Below are 24,329 nucleotides of genomic sequence, written 5' to 3'. Positions count from 1 at the left end.
TGAGCACTCAAGCTGCAGGGCCAACACCTCCAGAAAAAAAAGGTCTTGTTTTGGCAAATTTGTGAGTATTGCCACCATTACTCTGATCAATACCCACATGTCCGTGTATTGATCCTCATGTCTGTGAGGGAACTTGGGGGAATGGATCTGTTTGGGTTTTCATTTAGACCACACATAGAGATCAAAAGAGTGCAGCGCTAAAGAGACAAGTGAAGGCGTTTTGCTCCAATGCATTTGCTTGTCGAGTTGGGAAAAAAAGGCTCTGTCATGACATGTTTTAGGCGACATGTTATGATGATTAGTGTGACATTTTTACACCAAAGCACAATCCAGAACACCTGACGCTTATTTCGTACTTGTTATACCACAGCGCTGTTGAATTCACATATCAAACACTGATTCGTTTCCATAACAGGTTTAATGTTTTATTAATGCACACGGTCTAATATGTTAGCGTTTCTATAGTAACAGATGATTCACAGGAAATCGCATCCACATTTTCTATAAAAAAAACAAAACAAAACAAAACATATAATCATAGCTTTGCTGATGCTTTTATGGAAGGAGTCTCCAGTATCACTGCTTTTTTCGTGGCTGCTTTAACATATCATTTCATGGATGTTCTACAAGTAACTTGTAATCGATAAACTGCTGTAGCATAATAGGAATAAAACACATCAACATGTACAGTTACAGGCAATTAATCAGCTTGGGGTGTAACAGTGACTCAATTCCGAAGCTTCATCACACCATTATACCAATGTATTGTTGATTATTTATTCTTTTGCACTACATGGCGTGTTTTATTCCCTGCATAAGACATTACATAACAGAAGAACATAAGAGCGCGTGTGACTGACTAATGTGCATGGTTCTAAATTTGTGACAGACCATTTGATAGCAGTTGAGATTATGTAAACACTCATCGGTTCATAATTCCTGCTAATTACTTAAATGTCAAATGAAGCATATTTTCGGCATCCAGGCATTAGAATTAGCTGAATTAGTGTGTGTGTGTGTGTGTGGTGTGTGTGTGTGTGTTCCTCCATCCGCCTAACCCCCTCCTTCGACCCCCTAGAGGGCCTTGAGCTTCCTCATTAATCTCGGCACGACAGCCCTTGACCATTTGACAGTACGTGTGACTTCCGCAGAACATGGCTCCTGGACAAAATCACCCACTGTGCCAGCCACACGATGATGGAGACTATTCCCAAGTTTCCAAAATGGCTTAGATGTCCTGAATTGGCGACACTTTGAAGTGGATTCCTGTTAAATTGACTGACGTTATTACTATTCCAAGGTGTCACTTACCTGACAACGGACCAAGTGTGGAAGGAAACCAATTAAAATCTTCCCAAGGAGCAATTTCTTTCTGATTAATATAAATAAAACATGCCTTAAATCATGCATTTTTTTTGTATGTGTATATATCTATACATCTTAATCTATATAGAATCTTAATGACGGTATTTTTCTATATATTTTATATCGTCTTATGTGTCCATTTTATGCTCTGAGTCAGTAGAAAAAAATTCTAAAGATGCTGTGATAACCTTTTTTTCTTTTCTAATATCGATACTGATAATGAAACCCTGAGCATCGTCTCATATGGATATCCATCTAATTTATTTATTTTGTTTAGAAAAAAAATGATGAAAAGAAGTATAAAAAATACCAGGAAAAATACAAAGTTAAAAAAAATGACAAAACAACTATTTTTTTTAAATTCAAACAATTATGCATAAAAAATCAATTATATCACAAACATAAATAAAAAATCAAGTGTCAAACAGACATTTCAATTCTATCAAAAACTAATTTCATCAGTATTTTTACTGTATTTTTAGTATATTTCATCAAGCATCAGTTTGTTTTTATTTTTATTTTTTGATTAATTAATTTATTTTTTATTTTTGATCCATAATTGTTTTTATTGCTATGGGCCTAACACCAATCCTGGGTATCAGCTCACTGACAGTAATTTCTAATTATTTTAATTATTATTATTATTATTATTATTATTATTATTATTATTATCATTTTTTAAATTACAGACAGTTTTTTCCAGGGAGAATTTTGTATTTTTTACCATATCATGTTACATAAAAATATCACATAAATGTACAAGGTGTTTCATATTAACCCAGAGATACCTTTTTAATAACATTTTTTCATTTATTTAGTAATTAAAAGTTGAATTAATGTTAACTTTGTATACTGAATGTATAATCTTTCCTCTTTTTAAGTGATAAATCATTTATTTTACTATGTGCTCAAAATACATTTAAAAACAAAATAATACTCAGGGATAATCTACTTTGCTGGAGGTTTCTTACGAAACAGACCTTCATGTATCATGATATGATATTTTTTGTCACACCTTATGTTTGTGTTTAGTGGTGTGTAATCCCATTTACCAACACATACAGACACACACACACACACACCTCAAACCTCCATGGCTGTTGGTTATCCCCAGCCTGGCCACATTCCTCCCCCAATGTTTTAATCATGATGTGCCTTGTTTGTAATTATAAACACTGCAGAAACACATATATCAAAGGTATTTGATGGAATTCAAGCCTATGGGTATCTTCCTTTTGCTTTGAAAATGGCCGCCATCAACATCAAACGCAGGCCCTCTTTTGAGGTGCCCATGTTGGCGTGTTTGCATATACCTCGAAGGCCTCTGGCTCTGAATGGCAAGGTCAACATTTGCCGTTTGCAGCATTTGGCAAAATGTGTGTGAATGTGTGTATGTATATATATATATATATATATATATATATATATATATATATATATATATATATATATATATATAAATGTATATATATATGTGGGTCTGTAAGGCTGTAGGAGAAAAGGAGCACACACAGTGCTCATCTGCACTCTTTAAAAAGCAGAGACATTAAAAATGCACCCCGAACATCAGACGAGTGTAACCTTACAGCATTAATGGCTTCAGAAGCTTTTCAAGTAGTAAACTAATCAAAGTACTTCAAAAGAGTAGTTTACTCCGAAAAAAAATAAAAGCATCCTAAATTTCATTCTGTTTGCCACTCTGCACTCGTATTTGATAATGCCCATCAGCTTGTTCAAGAGGTCGATTGAAAAGCGCTCTCTAATTGTTTCATCTAAAAGTTTCCTGTATGAAAGAAAGACAGAAAAACACACACACACACACACACACACACACACACACACACACCACAGCCCTGGATTATTTGTCTATCTAATACACTTACAATATTAAATTCCTGTATTGACTTGAGTTGCAATTTTGAAGATGTTGAAATACTGAGCATGCATGAATAACTTTTGTTGCTGAACCGATAGAACAGTAATAGAAATTCATAACCTCAATATTCTCCGTCATTGTAGATTAAGAGATCAGAATTAATCAAGGGATTTAAAGAAACTCACAAGGACACACGCACACACACACAAATATATATTCCTGTGTTAGAATTAGATAAACGCTTAAATTCCTCTTCTCATATTGAGATTTAATTCTTTTAATATCTATTTATCAGTGATTCAGTGCATCTGCTTCATGATGTGGTGAGAAAACCAACAACAGCTAGGAGAATACTTTACATTTTATTTTCATTTAACTTATACACACAAAGAAGCCCAATGTGCAGATGTGCAGTTTATATAATAGTATATATATATATATATATATATATATATATATATATATATATATATATAATTCGTTACACTACAGCAGTGAACACATTATTAGTAGTGTTTATAACGTTATATCATCAGTAGCAGTCTGCTTAGTAGCTACACAGAAACGTGGCTTAATTTGTTATTTATCTATGAAGTGAATTTATCTATATGTCATTTAGAAGATTTTCTAAAAAACAGTTTTAATCTCTCAGGGATAAATTCATTTATTATAGATTTATTATAGATCACTTGCAGATATGTTTTAACCCCATAAACAGACATTATTAAATGTATTAATATAAATAATGCATATAAAGCTATATAAGTAGGATTTAGTGCAGTTTCATCAAAACCTGACTTTTAAAGAGTATGTGTAAAGTATACATAACAAAGCCAAGGCTAATTCTGAAGCCGTGTTTTATAACTTTATTTAACCGAAAAAACTCACTGCTGGAATGTCAGAATGTCAAAGTTTTGGGAAGAAGAAGGAGCAAAACTACAGACCTACTGCTTTTTATTAAAGCATGTCAAGAGGTTGACATGCATAAAATAAGCACGTCAAGGTGTTTCAGGCTGAGTCGCGTGTGCAGAGTCTTTACTGTAGGCCAAAAATATCCAGCTTAAGGTATGCGTGCATGCTAACGTTGTGCTAATTTTACCATACTTGTACATCAGAATGTAAGTTAAGTAAATGTAAGTCACTTCTAGATTACTTTAGACCATCACTGCAATTTAACCTAAATCATTATTTCTGATCTTTCTGTTTGTCGGTTTTTATAAAAATCCTAAATTAAATGGGAAAAAAATTGATCTTTTTTGTGGATGCACTTTCATACATGTATATAGCAAAAAATCTGTTTTTACTTATAAATTGCACATAGAAGCAACAGACGCTTTATAAAGATATTATTTGTTTTGTTTTTTAATGGAAATGAATTTGTCTGCTTTTCTTGAATGTGCTGTGAGCAGATGCAACAAATGCAGTTAACAATATTGCGATTTTTTGCAAAGATGACAAAACTTTTTTTTGCAAAATAGATGTTTTTTAAAACTTTACACATACAATCAAAAGCATATAAATAACATATTTACTCATTTCTGAAGAAAAATTATATCAAGTCCTTATAACTGGAAAAATAATGGTAGCCTCTGACACTAAGCATGTTATTTTTGATGAAAGTAAGTTAGGTGTATGCAGCTTTGGCCTGACAGGAACGTTATGTCGCCTCTGGAATGATTCTCATTCACATCTAAACACACGCCACAGCTCGATGAAACAAGATTCACTCTCAAAGTGAGACATACTTGATAGCCATAAAGGATTTTTTTCCCCCTCACGAATGTGCGAAGATCAAAAGCGTTCTGCATTTCTTTCCAGTCTTGTATCCTGGAGCTGTGGAGCATGAATGGGGAACAGATTGTGTTGCTCTTACAAGGTATTGCTTTAATTTTAGTGTTTGTGGAAGGAAGGGCACAAAATGAAAACCTCACACATCTTCTGTGAAAAGCCTTGTTTCCTATCACAGCCTGTAATGTAGGCTACCACCTGCTCCTTATTTGCTTATAAATCAGCGCTGTATCAAAATGAAAAGCAATTTTCCTTCGTTTATAATCCTCAGTAATAGTTGGAGCATTATTTTTAATCTTCAGATGCGTTTTTACAATCCGAGCTGGAGCGTCTTAACTCTCCGACAAGGTCAAATATCTTAGCAAATATAAGGCTTAGGCTTTGTTTTATATGAAGGAATTACACGATTAATATCAAAGAATTAATCATATACTTTTGAGAGTCGTCAGATTTGCTCCTGATGAGGATTATTTCATGGTTCCTGACCTACTTTTTCATATTACACATGGATTTATGCTATGTTTGTTTTCTCCTACTATTATAATACTGAAATTAATTTCAATAAAAGAAAAGGTTTGTGTCTTCATGGCATAATATGTACGTTTTTACTCTTTCTGCATCAAGTTCATGTATTCTGTCTTTTTTTTTTTTTTTTTTTTGTTGAATGCTTGATTCTGATTGGTCAGAACGTGTTTGTTTAGATTTCTATAACAGCAGTTTTATCAGTAGCCCAGCTGAAAATCACAGGTTTATATCATTTCACTCGTTGCAGTTTGCTTGTATATGGCAGACACTCTGAACTAAAGCTAAACATACATGCGTTAAAAAAACATCTAATTGTTGATATGGTCTTCAGTGGCAGCACTCTGTTAAGAGAAAAAACAGAAGCTGGTGAGGGAAGACTGTGTACAGCTGCTATAATGTGTAATAAAGGATCTAACTTGTCTAACGGACATTTCTCAACATTAAACGTAACTAAAAACGGATAAAATTCTTTACTAATGTAACAACCGTCAGTGTTGCTGTGGCGTAAGAGGAATAAAACATTCCAGCTTTTATTGGAAAATAATCAGCGTCACTATGGCAACAGTACCTCCACCTCATCACATTACCCTGTAGTTGATTATTTTTCTGTCACAGTATGACACTGAGTGTTTTTTTCCCCCTTTTATCCACATTAATTAGTACTATGTATATGTTTATAAATTTATATATCTGTTATCTGTTCATATACAGATTAGAAGGTCTGACGCACAGGTGATGTTTTTTCCCTTCGTATTTTCAGTGAAGTAGTGGCAGTGCTTCTGCGGGCAGTGTGTTGGTCTCCAGTTCTTCAGAGACGAGGTTGAACTCCTCTGCACAGCTGACAGGTAGGAGAAAGCAGCCGTCACACTCGCACCTCGACGAGCACAGAGCCGTCCTGAAGCACCTGAACGCGTCCCCTTTTCTCTTTACCTTCACCAGATAATAATTTCACACTTTACTCTTTCTGTATTTACCATCGACCCATGAGAACATATTTTTTCGTAAACCGGATAGCACTTTTTTCCCTTCTTTTCTCCCCTTGCACGTCAAAACAATCTCTGATTTATAATTGATACGATTTATGATGTATCAGAGAAGTAAGCGATCAAAAATTCTCGACAGAGAACTTTGCTGCATATTCAGTGATCATACCAGTGCCATGCGCTTGCCATGGTTTTAATTCATGATCCTTTATAAGCTAATAACGTCTCGAGCCGGTGATTTACCTGCTGGCGATTTTTCCGTGGAAATATTCCTGCTCGTTGATGGATATGTGAGCAAAAAGGAATTTTTGTGTGATGTTTTTTTTTTTTTTTTTAAACTGACTGAGGCATTGAAGGAATGCATTCAGAGTTCAGTCTGGATTAAGTTAGCGAGATATTTATCTTCGGCAGCTTTCCGGCTACCTCTGCTCCATCTTCACTCGTGTTTGCACGCCGTCATACAGCAAGCATCGAGCTTAATAGCGATAAACTGACTTTCATTTCATCTTATAATTACACATAATATAATATATAATTATAATTACACCCAAACATTTTGATTTAAATGTCTGCACGATTTAATATTTGCTGATCGTTTCTTACTACTGCCTTCATCACAAATACCAACAGGTTCATTTGAAAAAATTCGGCAGCGTTTATTTATTTGTTTATATATTTTTCTTCACTGTGTGTGATACCTTGCTGAGATCAAGCCAAATTGACTTTGATGGCTGCTTTCATCACGTATTTTGCAAAATGCAAATATTACTCTAAAACTGTCCATTTGGCGTAATTGCTGATGTTTAAAAATGCATTGGTTTTGCTGGAATTGCCCATCATTTTAGGATCTGTCGCACCTCGTTTGGGGTTAAAACATATCTGCGAGTGACATTTGTGCACTCCATTATAAGACATGTGATTACTTTAAGGACAGATTTGCATTTGATTGCGTAAATGAGTTCAGAACGCGGGTGCTCACGCAGAAATGTGTGGTTGTGTTATTTTGGGTTGGAAAAATTATTCATCATTGCACATTATGCACCCAGGTGATCTTTATTCTGTTAGTAGGAGCTCGACCAAATGGCTTATGCACTATTTCACCTTCTGAGCTTTCCGGAATAAACTCTAAATGAAAGAAATAGAGAGTTTAAATGCATGTACAGTGATGCAAAAGCGTGATCTAATGATGAAGACTTTCCTCTCAGACAGCGATGTCAGACCTTTCCTGCTTTAATGGAACTGTACTTATCTCCTTACCAATCAAGGTCTTCTTTGACATATCCAGCTCACAGACAATGGTGGCCAAAACATTTGCTCTGATTGACTCATTATTATTTGGGGTTGGAGCGGCGTACGGCATTGACGTCCGCACACCATATCTGTAGCTCTCAATCACAGAAGTAGGGCAATTGATGTGAATCTTAGCATCTGCCAATCACGCGGCTCTAATGAGTCTAACCCCTAACTTACTGTTTGTCAGCTGGGGGTCCCTGGTGTACTGCAGGAAATTACTACTTTACAGATCTTTTTCTCCTGAGAGATTAGTGTGATTCGAGAAGGTGGTCAAGTCAGAAAGGAATTGCTCCTTGATCACTGTTCATCAGAGCAATAATATTATATGCTGCACACTGCCTCGTGACAGATACGATCACGTAAATCAGTCAGGACACTCTGCCGAGGAATAATTGCGGATTTTATGAAGACCATCCACCGCTTTTGATAGACTCTACCTGTACTGTTCCAATTTTATTAATACAATATAATCATTTTAGTGTCTTGGTTTTGAAAAATAATAAATACAGAAGATACTGAACACACCTCACTGTGCCTCTGTTGGCTTTTATATTCAAACATATAAAGCTAAGTACAGATTATTCAACAATTAAGGCACTATTTAGCGAAATTTAACAGATGAAATGCTTATTGTGATTATTTTCAAATAATTATTATTCATCTCAAGGAACTATATCTCATTTTCAAGGTTTCTTTGCAGACAACGGTTCCATTTTCCTCATAAATGAGTATCAGATTTGAATAGAAGTAGCAAATTCACAACATGTGGTTATCTTTTTCCTTTTTCCCGTGATCTTCAGGAAATTTGGATGATGTCACTTCCTGTTGAACAAGTGGAACATTTATAGTGGTGAATGTGTTCATGCAACAGGGTGAATGAGTGAACGTCACGGGAAATAAAATATCAAACTTTTGCAAGCTTAAAGACATTCTAAGGATTGGTACATTAACACGAAAATATAATTTTCTAACTAATTTAAAGATTAGAGTTGAAGGTACGGTGTAACTGTAGCAGGCTGAGGCGAGCTGTTTTGCTGTTTTTCACACTGTGCTGTAGATTTTCTGAATGTTTTAAGTGTTTAAAATATCTTTTACCTTTGCTTTACATTCATATTCACACATGCAATATCACTGAAGACATATTTTGACACCCCAGTCATGCAATCACCCTTATAGATTATTCCTCCGATTCAGTTAATGAAATGCACCTCCTTTACAGTCCTTCCCGTTCAGTTGATTACCAGAGGTAACATAATTGAGGCCTCATTGTTTTCATATGATTTAAATTTGTGTCGTTGAGGCTTTATGTCTTGGATGGCATTGTGGTGTATTCTCAATACCTCCTCTAAATGAATGTCAACTTGTTTTACTTCGGCTGTAGCCGATCGATACTTCATTAGGCTGAATTGTCTTGTGTCCATGGAACCTTGAAGCTGTGGCTTAATTACCTCCAGGATTATGCAGGGGTCTGTGTGTGTGTGTGTGTGTGTATGTGTGTGTGAACTCAGCTGCGTCCCCATCCAACAAAGCCCCTCGATGGCCTAAAGGTTGGACTCAGGGGGGTCGGGGAGGGAGACGAGAGAAAGGAGGAGGGAAGAGGAGGAGGCCGTGGCTGAAACGAAACCCATGGAGCTGCCACTCTTTCAGTACTGGCCAGTTTATTCATTCCAAATAGGGAACTGGAATGAGGAGAGATGAACATTTCAAAATGTCACCAGGCTCAGGGCTTTTGATGCTCTGCCCGTGTGTATTGTGCAGGGGGCAAATCTAATTCCACCTCCGTTCTCTGAAAGAGTCAGCCTGTGCAGATCAGGAGGAGGACAGAAAAGAAGTAGGGGAGGGGGCAAAGCACAGATAAATTTAATTTCAACGCACATGCAGGGACGCAGTTTGGCAAATTTGGATAATTTAGAATTAATGGCTATCAAGGTACCATTCATCTGATGCCGAGCCGGGGTGAGGGGAGTGCAGCCAAATGGCAATCATGACAAATGACATCCCCTGTCTGAGGGCCACTTCTCTTCACTGGACTGATTTGTCATCTCTACTTTTGGCATTTTTTTTTTTTAAATCCTGGTATCAACTCACATTGACAGTCTGATATTTTCTAATTTTCTCTAGCTGTGTGTATATATATATATATATATATATATATATATATATATATATATATATATATATATATATATATGAAAATAAAAGTCATATGTTTTCTTTATGGTTTATGCTCTATGTTTAATTTCCATATGCTATTCTTAGAAAGTCTTTATTTTATCCCTGCATGTTTCTTTGCTAGATACACATGGCAGTTAATCAGCCTTGGATACGATGCTCATCTTTAAACAACAGCCGAAATGCTTATCGAAAATTAAGCACACAGGTTAGACAGCTGTTAGTGTAATTGAAAAGCTCTTCGCTTCTGACCTTAACAAATTATAAACCGCTTCAGTAATTATAACAAGTAATTACACTCTAGTCCACCGAGTCCAATTAGTGTATTAGCTATAGTTAATAAGGCGATCAGTCCAAAAGCAAACATGCTGTGCCTCTCTGATGTTAATTCACTGAGAGGTGTTAAATCTGACTGTCATGTTTGTGAAGAGGGACAGAGACCTTTAGTTATCACTCTCTAGCTTTAGCAATATGCTGATAAGAGGGTTAATGAACCTCCCCTGCTGAGGCTGCTCATATTTTTTTAGAGCTCGAGTGAATGTAGGAGTTATTTGAGAAGAAGAAGAAGAAGTTTCTTATCCAGGCTCATTTCAGCAGACTGTAATATCGTGATGCCTCGCTTTATTTCAGGGTTGCTTTTAGTGTCATGTTCAGTCCAATCAGTGTTTTATATGCTGTAATTATACAACAGGAGTTTTTTTTTTTTTAATGTGTAATATCCATCAAGTATGCATGGTCTCACATGCCTCGTTAGCATCTATGCCAAGTACCCACCAGCGTCTGCTACTGATTACTAGCTTTAAAGGAATAAGCCAGAGTTTTACAACCTAATCTCTATTTACTGCTGGTGTTGTGTGTGTGTGTGTGTGTGTGTGTCTGAATAAAACACTCTAATTTAGTAGTAAAGGAAGATATATGCTCTGCCATATACACGGTTACTCTATTATGCATGTTTACACTTGAATGTAAGACTTCACACAGTTAGGATACGAACCATATCAAATTATGATTTCTATAAATCAACTCGATTAGGAGAACTTCAAGAGGTGTTTTACATATCGAGCACTTTTGTGTAGATTTAATTATGCCCGTAGGATACTGTATTTATCAGAAATCTTCTTAATGACGCACAGACGAAGCACGGACAATGCCATTTATTCAAAGCACCATTCTCTTTTTAATAATTATTTAAATAGATTTTAGATAATGTAATGTAATGTTATTTTTTTTTATAATTACAAGATTTACAAAACAATTAAAGCCTTAATTAGGCAAAGAAGAATAATGTAAATAGTGTTATCTGCTCTAGGGGGAAGAAAAAGGAGTGAATCATTTGAGATTCAAAAGAGTCGATTCGTATTGGTGACCTGAGCCAAACGATCTGACTCACTGACTCACTATATTGCATATACTATGGCATAAAAATGTTTCAGCATTTTTCCACCAAATCTCTATTTTTCTCATTTTTTAATGTGTGTTATTTGTTATAAAATTTCTACCAATAAGCATTGAGAGTTTAGTGGGTTTTAGGAATTAAGCTCAATATTTAAGGGGGATTTTTTCATTGTGTAGCTTCAGTGTTTGGTAAAGTTGTGTTAAATCTCTTAAGAACAGAGACAATTAGTTTTATATTTATGTTATTTTATTATTATTTCTTTTATTCAACAACTGTATTTAGTGAATTTTGACTAAACATGTGGAGTATTCCTTTAATGAGGCTCACACTCATTTCAGCAGTTAGATCATAAGCAGGAATTAATCATTTAACCCTGATGATCTCCTCTCTTCTCCTCCTCTCTCTTCTTCCATCCCTTCATTCATAAAGATTCAGGAAGTGTTCGAGGAGCTGCACTCGTCCGCCGCACAGTAACTCTGTCCGACAATGAATCACGGCTCTCCATAAACCGACACCTATGGAATGAAGGTTTCATATCAGAGATCTTGGGCCATAAATGTCCTCTCCTGCCCCGGTTCTAGTGTAATCACATGCTGTTGCACAGACCGTGTCCACAGAGCAGGGCCTAAACGCCTCAAACCGTCTAAAAAAAAACAAAACAATCGGGACCGACTTGAAAAAGGAAAACGTAGCTCCACGCAGGGCACTCTGTGAAGGACACGTCGCATACAATCACCTGTGAAGCTGCAGAGATGAGAGAAGATATTTGTGTGCTTTTGCATTCTCATGAATCTGTTTACGCGTGTGGAAACGTTGCGGCGTACTGTAAACAACAATGAAGAAACGGCACGGGGTGACGGAAAGATCTAGAGCAATTCATTTTGGAGGAGAACATCCGTCTGAGGCGCAGGAGGCGGCCATTGCTCTTGCTTTTTAATATTACTTTTCTCATCTCGGTGTAGACGTGAGTGATTTCGACCCGGGCTGCGCTGTGATGATTTGCACTCGGAAAGACGAGCATCAGAACTCGGCGGTGTAAAACTAATCCGTTCGAAAGTTGCCTCTGATTGTTTCTGAATTCTTAAATTTGTAATTTATTCTCATGAATTGTTGTTAGGCGAAGGTCTGGCAAGGGGGCTAAAGCCTGACCTTGGGAGGTGTGTGTGTGTGTGTGTGTGTTTCAAATCAGCGGCACCTCGTGGGAGCTGAAGTGACTGACTGCTCTTGGCTGCAGACTTGCACACACACCATCATTAATGCGTATTATGATTCCTCCAGTGTCAGTAGAGGAGACAAACAGTCACAGTGTGAATCTTCCCCTCATCCTCACTCTCTCTTTCTTCCCCTTTCTCTCTCTCTCTCTCTCTCTCTCTCTCTCTCTCTCTCTGTCTCCCTCTAGCTTGCCGAGCCAGCAAAAATGCAGCAGAGAATTATTCAGGATTCAGAATTTTTTCTGTCATCTCTGCCATCTACTGATAACAAAGCCACAAGCTAATACGGTTTGATTTGTTTGTCACTCATTTTTCATGTGACCTTTCCCTGGTATCATTAATACAGCTGGGGGGAGGAGTACAGCGAGATGGCGAGATGAGAGGAGAGAGCTGCCAGAGGCTTTAACAAGTACTAGTGGTCAGATATAGCAATTTATGCTTTCATTCAATCCGGCAGCGGCTGGAGGAGAGGGATTGTTATTAAAATCTGAAATTACTGCCTATGACCTGCCACCTGGAATTTGCAGCTGGCCGCTCTGAGATGAGCACCGTGTGGTTAAGCAAATCCCTGCCCAAATTATGGTGTGAATAAAATGCCACACTGGTGTCCTAATCTTCTCCATAGGCGTCTTCCTGCCAGAGAGACTCTTTAGTGCACTATTTAATGCACTAGACACTAAAGACCTTAAATGTGGGTGATAACCTAAATGATTTGATTATGTAAAATAGACTTAAAAAAAAATCAGATTTTCCTTTTTAATATAAAGGTTGTATAAAATAAAATATTTTATTTTCGATTATTTTACATATATATATATATATATATATATATATATATATATATATATATATATAATATTTTAAGAGATGTGAGTTGCACTGAAGCTGTAATTTATATTTAAATATATTTGTATTTATATTTTTATAGTGTGATCAAAGAGAGCAAGCTCACTTATATATATATATATATATATATTGGTTGGAATTTATTATTTTGTTTATTGTATATTATGCATTGGAATAATTCTGACATCTAAAATATTTGAGCTTCATTTTGTACTACTGAATATTTGAAACATTAAGTAATCAGATTATATTTGGTGATAGTCATGTTTTAGGATTTCTCTTCCGGTTTATAATTTGCAGCAATATTTCAGTATTAACCTGTAATTAAAGACACGGATGCACTTAATTTAGTTTATTATCCATCATCACCTTGTTTGTTTTTATTTCTCATTTAACGACGGTGCCTTCTCCTCCTCTCATTAACATGATTACGAAGGACAGAGACAAGGGCCTGTTGGAGACGTTTGAGCTTCCGTGTAAACATATCAATCTTACGAGCGGGCCTCCTCATGCCGCTCCTCCTGTGGCGAAAATGGCCTGCTACTACCCATCAGCCCTGCGGTTGCCATGGTGACCAGGGTCAAGAAACCTGCCTCCCTCTACCCTCCCCTTCGCTCACCCAAGGCTCGCTCATGTCACTTGTGAAACTATGAATTTTATATACAGGTCAGGAGATGCATATCAGAGAAATAAGCAGTGAATCGGACCATGATGACAGCCCAGTGCTCAGATGTCCTTGAAATTCACATTTCAATCCTCCTTCTCTCTCTCTCTCTCTCTCTCTCTCTCTCTCTCCAAAAATGATTGGTGGATCTTCTTGTTGCTTTTAGGCACAATTAGTATTTCTGAATGCGTCTCTAAGATGGCAGAGAGAAAGACAAGGAAAAAGAGAGAGAGAGAGAGAGAGAGAGAGAAAGAGGGATGGGGAATGATTTTGCATTATTAAGTCAAGTATTTATTCTCTATGAAGAGGTTTTACTAAGCACTTTAGGATTTTGCTTATTTCGAGTGTCTTGTGCCATCAGATTAAACCATCAGTATAATAATTATTTTTTATCTTTAAATTATTTTAATAATAAAAGCACTATACAGATTTATTAAGCTCTGACATGTAAAGCCTTTTATAAGATCAGATCTTTCTAGATCTTCTTCAATCCTTTTAATTCATATATTGAAAATATCTGCATTAGGCATCCTGCTGTATTTGACATATATTCTTGTGATAACTATATGTACGTGTTAAAATATTTATTCTACATTTCATTAATGTTTCAATAGACTTCTGCATGTATCACCAGACAAACTCTGATCCTTGATGCCATAAATATTTGACATAATATCATATTAAACAAGCTTAAATTGCTAACAAATTGTAAGCCAAATTATTTAGGCAAAATTGTTGTCATTGTTTGTCCATGCACAGATTTTTCTGAATTTGTCTTGAATTATTTTCTATATTTTATATTGTATATTACATGTTATGTATTGAAGGTTGTTTAATTGCTGTAAAATCAGAATTCAAATAGTGTATCGATCTCACCTCGGACTTGACCTTTTTATAAATTTTTCACCTGATGAGTAGAAAGGTCTGCTAATCAGAAATGTTTTATCTAATGGCATACAAGGATTGTCAGTCATTCTTCCTAGAATGGGGTTTTTATGACAGGCTCCCTATCATCCCTCCTCTTCGGCGTTGCCCTTTTCTGACCTTTCGCGGTGCCCAAACGTGTCTGGGTTATATATCTTCTGTCCCGAGTGCAGCCCGGCCTATTAGCTAGTCTCTAAACCTCCAGTGGAGAGGATCAAGCCTAGGCGTTTCTACACTTCATTCATTTTGTTGCTCCCCAGCGATCGGTGGCCCTTGCCTCCAAATCCCTCCTTTATAGTGCACTGAAGTGACAAAGGCAGCCTTGTCTTTCATTTCCTTGATGTGCTCCGTACAGCTCGGTGGCTTTTGTGTCGTATTGATGCAAACATTACCATAAACTGCCACCCAGGGACCAGAAACAATTGACTAACTGTTCCCAAATCCAATACACTTCAGCTGGTCATATGCTAAGTGTAAGTTTAGTTAGGTTGAGTGCTAAAAGCACTGTTTCCTGTCCAGCTTGGACCAGCGCACGGAGAGGGATGAGCACGCTGGGACGGCCGTACGCACCAACAAAAAGGAATCAAATTTGTCGCACAGAATCCCTGTCTTCATTTCTGATGACTCAAATCCACCACCACCCTCACCCCCCCTTTCCAATTTCTCTCTCTCTCTCTCGCCTCTTCATTTCTCTCTCTTTCTGTTTCGGTGGCTCTCACCTTCTGTTCAGGTTCAACAATAGTAGGATTACACTTTAAAGAAGCTGCGCTTCAGCTGAGAAAGAGGGATTTGGCTGGGATGAGTGTTTAAAATGAACCGCCTTTGAAACCATGGACATTAATTACCGCCCTGGCAGAGAGCGACAAATACTTCACTCATTACCAATGGAAATCGTGGGAGGAAAGAAGGAGGGAGGGGATTGTGGGGGAATTTCAGAAAAGTTTCTTGTGTTGTAAATGTGAAATGGTGCCCGACCTTTTTTTTTCCTTCTCTGCCGCTTAATGGGAGGGTCATTTGCCTCACAGAACTTTGTTGTGAATCTCGGAGTCAAGCTTTATTGAAAGGGGCTTTATTCAGTTTCCGATATGTGGAACAAAAAAAGAGAGAGCTGCATGTTTGATGTGCGCCTCGTAAGAGCAGAAATGGAGGAATTGTGATGAGTGTGCAGTAATGGAGGTGAAACTACCTGTCATTACATGCTTCATTTCTTTAAACATGCTAATCCCTCTGAAGCTATACATTTACGCTGCCATTTGTAGCACGCATCAATATTTATAACTACGCTAATGCATGCAGGTTCAGGCAAGAATACTGGACGTACATGCCTTCTTATAGGCTGGAGTCATTCTTCATTCATTTCCTGATACGGTTCTTGGTCCTGTATTAGGTACTGTGGAAATTACTTGTAATATATCAGAGATTGCATGTGAAATCATATAGAAACCACTTCGCTAGACTCACTGTGTGTGGTATGATGACGGATATGTAGATTTTCTTTGTCGATCTGAATGAATTCATTCTATATGAATTGTTTATGTGAAACTTAAACACCACAATATGTTTAAATTCTCCATTCACATGTCAACGAGAAGCTTGTTAGTATGCTGTTTTTTTCTTCTTTGTTTGCTTCAGATGTCACGATTTCTATCCTCCATTTATATCCTCGATTTATATCCTCCATAGACTGGGATTCAATTAAAATATTAATTGAATCCCAGTCTATAAAATCTGTAATGTATTTTGTTTTCTTCACAGAAACTTTTTTTAACCACAGTTTTGGTTAACTTGCACGGCAATGCATCATTTACATCAGTTTATTTTCTCTATTTAACATATCACTGAATAAATTAGCATCTTTATTTATTCAGTTTGATGTTTTGTTTACAGAATTTCAGCACAGATATCCTCAATACTTTTTAGAACTCCACAAATACCTGCTGGTCATTGAAACATGTTTTTTCTCCCAAACGCTTTATTCCCACCAAGGCAAATATTTTTGTAGATATTAAATTATATTATGAAAATATATATTTTGTGTCTCACCTGTTCTTCTTGCCAGCTTCAGTAGAAGCTGTGATACCTATCGCACACTGTGAAAATGTCTTAGTAGCACGGTATCATATATTTGCATAATCGCCCTCCCCTGAGCTGCTCACTCGACCTCCCACGATTATTAACACCTGTCACACCTGTGTTTGCATTACTGGTATGTGTGTGTGTGTATGCATGCGTTACTTCCTGTTTCCTACAAAACCCTTGATGCATGTTTACATATATTTATGAGATATTTTCTACTTCCTCACGTGCCTTTGTATCCATCTCCATGTCTGGCCTGCTAATCCAGTGTAACAGAAACGTCAAAGTCTAACGCATTACTGCATTCATACGAGCAGAAAGCAGACGCCAGATTAGGAGGGAGATCGAATGAAATAGTAATCACCAGGAGAACATTTTTCACAAACATGCTTAAAGCCAGGTATGTTCTCAGGATTAATGATTAGCACCTTTTTTCTTCCCGTGTAATATATTTGAAGGTAATAAACACATAGTTTTGGTATCATAAATATAAAGGCATCAGAGACTGTGCATGCAGATATAAAGGATAAGGATGTGGACACGAAGGTACGTGTTATCAAGAGCAGACGCCTTTATTTCCGGACCGACGCATTTAACAGATGTTACAGAATCAGCCACAATTCTGTGCAGCACAATAGTCTCATTTATTGCACTTAATGTGTAGATTCATGTAAAGAGACAACGGTCAACATTTGTAGCAGTCATACCACTCCCTCCTTCTCTCTCATTCTCTCTCTCTCTGTGCTTTTTTTTTCCTCTCTAACATTTTCTCTCTCTCTCTCTCTCTGTCTATCTCTCTCTCTCTCTCTTTCCCTCTCTCTCTCTTTTCTCCATTCTTCCCTCTGAGATTGAGCTCAGCAAGCCATGTCGGGTAACTGAATGCAACAGACCAATAGGAGGCATAGGTAGACCGTGGAAATTAGAACTGCTGGAAATTTAACAAGACGACGACCTTCTGGTTCTCACAGAACAGCAAAGACGACACGTTTCGAACGGGAAGGTTTTTAAACACAGCGTGTTACAATTTGTGTAATAACTATTCGCATAAATAAGGAGGTGGTAATCATTTTAATTACAGTTAATTACATTACAGAATTGAAATGAGTGTCAGTGTTATTGTGACCACTGAATGTGCTGAATATTTAATATATATCTAATGATGTAAATTGTTCATCGATAAAGGGTTTTCGATGATTGAAAGGTAACAGCTATTAATATTAAATAGGATAATGCTTATATGTATGTAGTAATGCAAAAGTCCTCAGGTTGCAAACCACATGGAAGTCATAATTCAGTGTCTTATGTGATATATTTTGGTATTAAAGGACCGGAGCAGAGAGGTCACACTACACACACATGTACATTCTACATGACTCACTCCCATTTACATTCCTGCATGTTGTGACTAAGCGTAAGCCGAGACGCGCCGGGCCCCGAGTGTTGCGGAACAAAGAGAAGTGTGTGTAAGAGAAGTGTGAAGACATGGTTAATTATGCCAGCTGCCATGCCGGCTAGCACTGGCCTTTAATTTATGATGGCAGGGGGAAGAAGGGAACGCATTCTGGAGGACGGTGACGATGAGGCCAGAGACAAGGGCTGAGAGAAATGAAGTCAGAGGCTCAGGAGGAGTCAAGGACCTTTGAAATGATAGAGTGGGATTATCAATAAAATCAGCTGCCTCGAAAAACCCAGAGCCATTCTTCTCTTGAAATAATGTTAGCACCTGAGGCAGTAGGGGAAAAATAATCTAATATGTATGTATGTATGTATGTGTGTATGTATGTATATTTTTTTATTTGTTTTTGCTATCAAAATGAATAATTAGAATATCTGTCAGAAAGTAGTCTTGAATCAGTTTTCGTACTAATCTCTGCTTACATATAGTTTCATTTTGTTTGTTTCACGTTTAATGTTTCAGAGAGGTTTGAATAGGTGTAGTATATAGTGCATTAGTTCTAGCAGAACTTTTCCGTTTCCTCAAGTGCCCTTAAACTGTCGTCTTTTAAACAGTTCTGCAAGTATAAATGCAACTACAGAAGAAATTAACAAAAAAAAAAAAAAAACCCTGCTCCTGTGTCATGGGGTTTGGATTCAAATGCTGTTGCTTGGAAAATTCAGCTCAGCCTTCCTGAGGTAGACACGTCGGGCTTAGAGAGAGAGAGAGAGAGAGGCACAGCGGAGCTTCGCACCTTCAGCCGAGACAGCAGCATGAGAAGGCCTCAGGCAAGGAATGGTACGTGATCTGATTCATGGGCCGTGAAGAGAGCAGAGGACGAATCACATTTTCTCCTCCCTCGATCCCTCCCTGCTCAGGTAAAACAGCAAAATGGCCTGTGTTAGGGCCTCTCTCCTGTGACTGGCCACACTCACCATAATGCCTGCGCTTTAGATGCTGAGGTCCACAGGGCACTCGGATCAGGAAACGTTCGCTCCCCAGCCGCCCCGCCCGCTTCGTTTGTTACCTATTTGGTGTCAGAAAATTTGGCATCGAGGGACGAGCGCTTTGGCTAGAGAATTCATTTATTTCCCTAAACATACGTTAAGCCATTGTTTCTCTTCGCCCTCCCCTCTTTCTTTCTGTTTTGCCGCAGAATCCGGTTGCCTGGCTAAGATGAATGGCGAGTGTGTAAAGGAGTTGACACCACAACACTTACTGGGAGGCAGCGCAAGCGGCCCCGGGTGACCTGCGATTCAAGCCCCAGATTATGGTTGTTCATTGTTTGTTTCTCTACTTCGCTGTAGTTGAGCCGCAGACTATTGCAGTGGCGTACACACACAGAGTAAACCTTTCTCCTGCCAGGCAGATTGATCAGATCCGATTAGACCTGTGCGAGCCGTACGAGTCGAGCGGTCCTCACAAACCTGTGTTTAATTACAGCATGCAAAATTTAGATCTCGGTGAATTTAAATTAAATCGAGACATTAAATTGAAATGTTATTGTTATGTCTAGTCACACTGTTATATACTATTATACACTCCTCACTCACATAGCTACATCCCTGTTTCTGTTTTATTGTACTTAATGAATAATTCATAGATGTTACTGTACTGTAAGCCATATAACTTAATATTAAGCCAGGACTTAAAGGGGTTAATATATTGATAGCGATGCAATATGAGCAGTTTGTAGATCTTGCGGTCTAAAACAGTCATCCGTCTCTTTTTCTGTTCCCATGATTCTGAAAGTATTAATGTATTATTCAAACATAACTCCAGAAGAAATTAATCAAAACCCATTGAACCACTGGTGTGTCATGGGGCTTGGATTCAAACACTGTTTTCCACCGTCTGGAAAATTACGAATTTAAACCAGCCTTTCGTCACCGGTTGTTATTCAGATTTACCTTTAATGTGCGTAGGGTATAAATCGAAGTCTTTTCAACTAAATGATTCATACGCGTAACCTCTAAATACGCCCCCCCCCCACCCCGGAGTGCATACGTGAGACTCTTTTTCAACTCCCCAAATCTTTAACATTTACATTTTAAATTTGTATCCAAGGATAAAAAAAAAAAATCATGTTTCCTTTTTTTTCTATATGATTATACACCCTGTATATTGCAGGCGGTGTTTTCTCCTGGCCAGTGATCAATCAGAGTGTGGTATATGACAGGATTTCAGTTTCCACAGTTGCTCAAAATAATGAAGGCCTTGCTGTTGCTGCTGGCTCTGAAATGGGCCTTTAGTGACAGAGCCAAACCACCCTGAGCACGAGACCTTCAGCCTGCTTTTTATAAAGGCAATGACAACCAGCACAGGTAGATTTTAACCGATCTCACCCTGTTCCATTTTCATGAAGATTTGTATATGTCCTGCTAACAGCCAGTGAAGAAAGTTTTTTTTTTTTTTTCCTCAGCACGGCTCACATCCCGCTGTTGCTGATGTGATCGCAGGCCGGTCAGAGCTCGAACAAAGAGGTTTTGGGCTTCACATGAACAGCAGGTGTGCTTCCCCTCCGAGTCAATTTCCTACCTACGGTGGCTCGCTCTCTCTGCCTTGATTTCTCACCTCGGCAATATCCAGCGCTGATATTCCAGCCTCTTTCGAGGTCACGCCATGCATCTGCTTTTCACCGCTCGGAAAAGGGAGGGGACGTATCTTTAGGGACACTGCACTCGTTGCTGTGTTTTGTTTTCCACACCTTTTGCCATATTCCCAGCGTAATACTGTTACTTTTTGGATTTCTCTCGCTGTTTTTTCACCACAGGCGGTCAGTTTCATGCAAACCATTTCTAATTCTGTTGTGTTTAAGCGTAATATTATCATCACATCTCTTTTTTTTTTTTTTGGAATGAAATCCTTTTTGACAGGAATGATGTGACATTTAAGGTGGTAGAGATGCTGTAGCTGTGCTGCAGTATACTGAGCTGATCCATGGTCTCATGAAAGCATTGAGACCTAATTGCTTGCTCATTGAGATGTTTTTTTTTTTTTTACAATTTAAACCAGCTTTGTTCTTTGATCTTTTGTATTATTATGAGTATTGAGTAGTATTAATATTAACGTTAGTATAACAGCAGACCTTGGACAAGGTGATGTACACAGTATTTCTTCAATTCTGACTTAACCGTAAGCAATTTCAAAAAATCGAAGTTGCTTTTAATTGGTTGATTGATTTGATTGTATTAATATTTTATACTTCATCATTTCTATTACATTTATTGTGTTTGTAAAGTAAATGTCGGATAATCCTCTAATGCTCAAGCTTTCAGTATCTGATCTATCATGTGTTCTCTAACGCTTATGAACCCACACGAGTGAAAACATGTTCAGTTAGTTGGTGTTATATAAGCGTAATATTTATTCCACGCACTGATAAAGTTCTGAGAGTGAGGACGAGGAAGCGAGTTCATGCCTCTTACGCTTTCTTACTTGCCACATGCTGCCATAGCAACTAGCAATGCTAACAGAGATGTCATTAACGTGATGTCCATTACTGTTGAAGTGTCTCACCTGTGGAAATGAGGCATCCTTAATTCTAATAGTGTGACAGTGCTCAAGCAAACAGTCAACCAATTTACAGTTCATTGCATCTTTTACAGGAAGCCCAGCAAACAGCGCTTTTGAATGATGGGTGCGAACTTTCCTCCTCTTTCCTCCTGAAGATCTCAACACGTACTGCACTTCTAAAGCTCTGTATTTTTATTGTCAAGCGCCTTTTTGCCAAAATACTTCTGCGTCTTCGACTTCTGGACACCGTGACACGGTCTACTTATTTGCTAGCAACCAAACCTATCCGTTAAAGGGCACTCAGAAGTGTCTGAGATATATACATTCCCTGTTAAATCAATGAAAATTAAAACACAAGCGATTAAAACAAAAATACCTCATTTGTCTTTGCAGTTTTTTGTAAGAACAGGACTTCCACTGCATGAAGCATATATATATATATATATATATATATATATATATATATATATATATATATATATATATATATGTTAATGATAAAATAATGATAAAGATAAAAGGTATATTATATTGTTGAATTAATTGCTGCAGTTTAAGGGGAATAAAACACTTTGGTACTTCACAGTGGTAATAATAACTGCTTTCTCATACAACCCAATGACTGATTATTATATACACTATATTGCCAGAAGTATTGGCTCACCCATCCAAATAATCAGAATCAGGTGTTCCAATCACTTCCATGGCCACAGGTGTATAAAATCAAGCACCTAGGCATGCAGACTGTTTTTACAAACATTTGTGAAAGAATGGGTCGCTCTCAGGAGCTCAGTGAATTCCAGCGTGGAACTGTGATAGGATGCCACCTGTGCAACAAATCCAGTCGTGAAATTTCCTCGCTCCTAAATATTCCACAGTCAACTGTCAGCTGTATTATAAGAACGTGGAAGTGTTTGGGAATGACAGCAACTCAGCCACGAAGTGGTAGGCCACGTAAACTGACGGGGCGGGGTCAGCGGATGCTGAGGCGCATAGTGCGAAGAGGTCGCCAACTTCCTGCAGAGTCAATCGCTACAGACCTCCAAACTTCATGTGGCCTTCAGATTAGCTCAAGAACAGTGCGCAGAGAGCTTCATGGAATGGGTTTCCATGGCCGAGCAGCTGCATCCAAGCCATACATCACCAAGTGCAATGCAAAGCGTCGGATGCAGTGGTGTAAAGCACGCCGCCACTGGACTCTAGAGCAGTGGAGACGCGTTCTCTGGAGTGACGAATCGCGCTTCTCCATCTGGCAATCTGATGGACGAGTCTGGGTTTGGCGGTTGCCAGGAGAACGGTACTTGTCTGACTGCACTGTGCCAAGTGTAAAGTTTGGTGGAGGGGGGATTATGGTGTGGGGTTGTTTTTCAGGAGCTGGGCTTGGCCCCTTAGTTCCAGTGAAAGGAACTCTGAATGCTTCAGCATACCAAGACATTTTGGACAATTCCATGCTCCCAACTTTGTGGGAACAGTTTGGAGCTGGCCCCTTCCTCTTCCAACATGACTGTGCACCAGTGACCAAAGCAAGGTCCATAAAGACATGGATGGCAGAGTCTGGTGTGGAGGAACTTGACTGGCCTGCACAGAGTCCTGACCTCAACCCGATAGAACACCTTTGGGATGAATTAGAGCGGAGACTGAGAGCCAGGCCTTCTCGTCTAACATCAGTGTGTGACCTCACAAATGCACTTCTGGAAGAATGGTCAGAAATTCCCATAAACACACTCCTAAACCTTGTGGACAGCCTTCCCAGAAGAGTTGAAGCTGTTGTAGCTGCAAAGGGTGGACCGACGTCATATTGAACCCTATGGATTAGGAATGGGATGTCACTTATGTTCATATGTGAGTCAAGGCAGGTGAGCGAATACTTTTGGCAATATAGTGTATATATATATATAAAACCTGCCTTTTCCTTTTTAAGGAAAGACTTTGTTAAAGGATTGTTACTACTCTCTAGCCCAGACGTGATAAAAATAAAAGACGAGAAAGTCTCCTAAAATATCTGAAAGGTTGTTAAACATTTCAATAGTGTTGTACTTTAAACTGGACCCAGAAGATGATCTTGTTTTTGTCATTCGTAGCAAATGTCATTATTATAGTATCACATCTTGCTTAGAACTAATCGCTATCAGATTGGATTTAGAAATGCATTAAAGCAGACTTTAATCTTATGCTTGGGCATGTAATCTAATGTACTTTTCATATGCTTCGGTCAAAACATGCTTTCATACGAACGCTACAGCAATCATTTGGAGTCAC

General features: G+C 38.0%; 1 long non-coding RNA gene across 1 annotated transcript in view; it reads left to right on the top strand.

The window, feature by feature from the left end:
* Window positions 1-22,420, top strand: part of LOC131344469 (uncharacterized) — a 34,912-nt gene extending 12,492 nt beyond the window's left edge. Inside the window, exons 2-4 of the long non-coding RNA XR_009203323.1 lie at window positions 6,315-6,399; window positions 19,711-20,878; window positions 20,977-22,420. This is a non-coding gene — a long non-coding RNA (uncharacterized LOC131344469). The remainder of the gene's footprint in view (window positions 1-6,314; window positions 6,400-19,710; window positions 20,879-20,976) is intronic.
* The last annotated feature ends 1,909 nt before the right edge of the window (window positions 22,421-24,329 follow it).

This window comes from Hemibagrus wyckioides, linkage group LG23 (assembly GCF_019097595.1).
Source record: "Hemibagrus wyckioides isolate EC202008001 linkage group LG23, SWU_Hwy_1.0, whole genome shotgun sequence".
NCBI classification, from domain to species: Eukaryota; Metazoa; Chordata; class Actinopteri; order Siluriformes; family Bagridae; genus Hemibagrus; species Hemibagrus wyckioides.
Note: the sequence above shows the minus strand (reverse complement) of the source record. Positions and strands in the feature narration are given on the sequence as shown.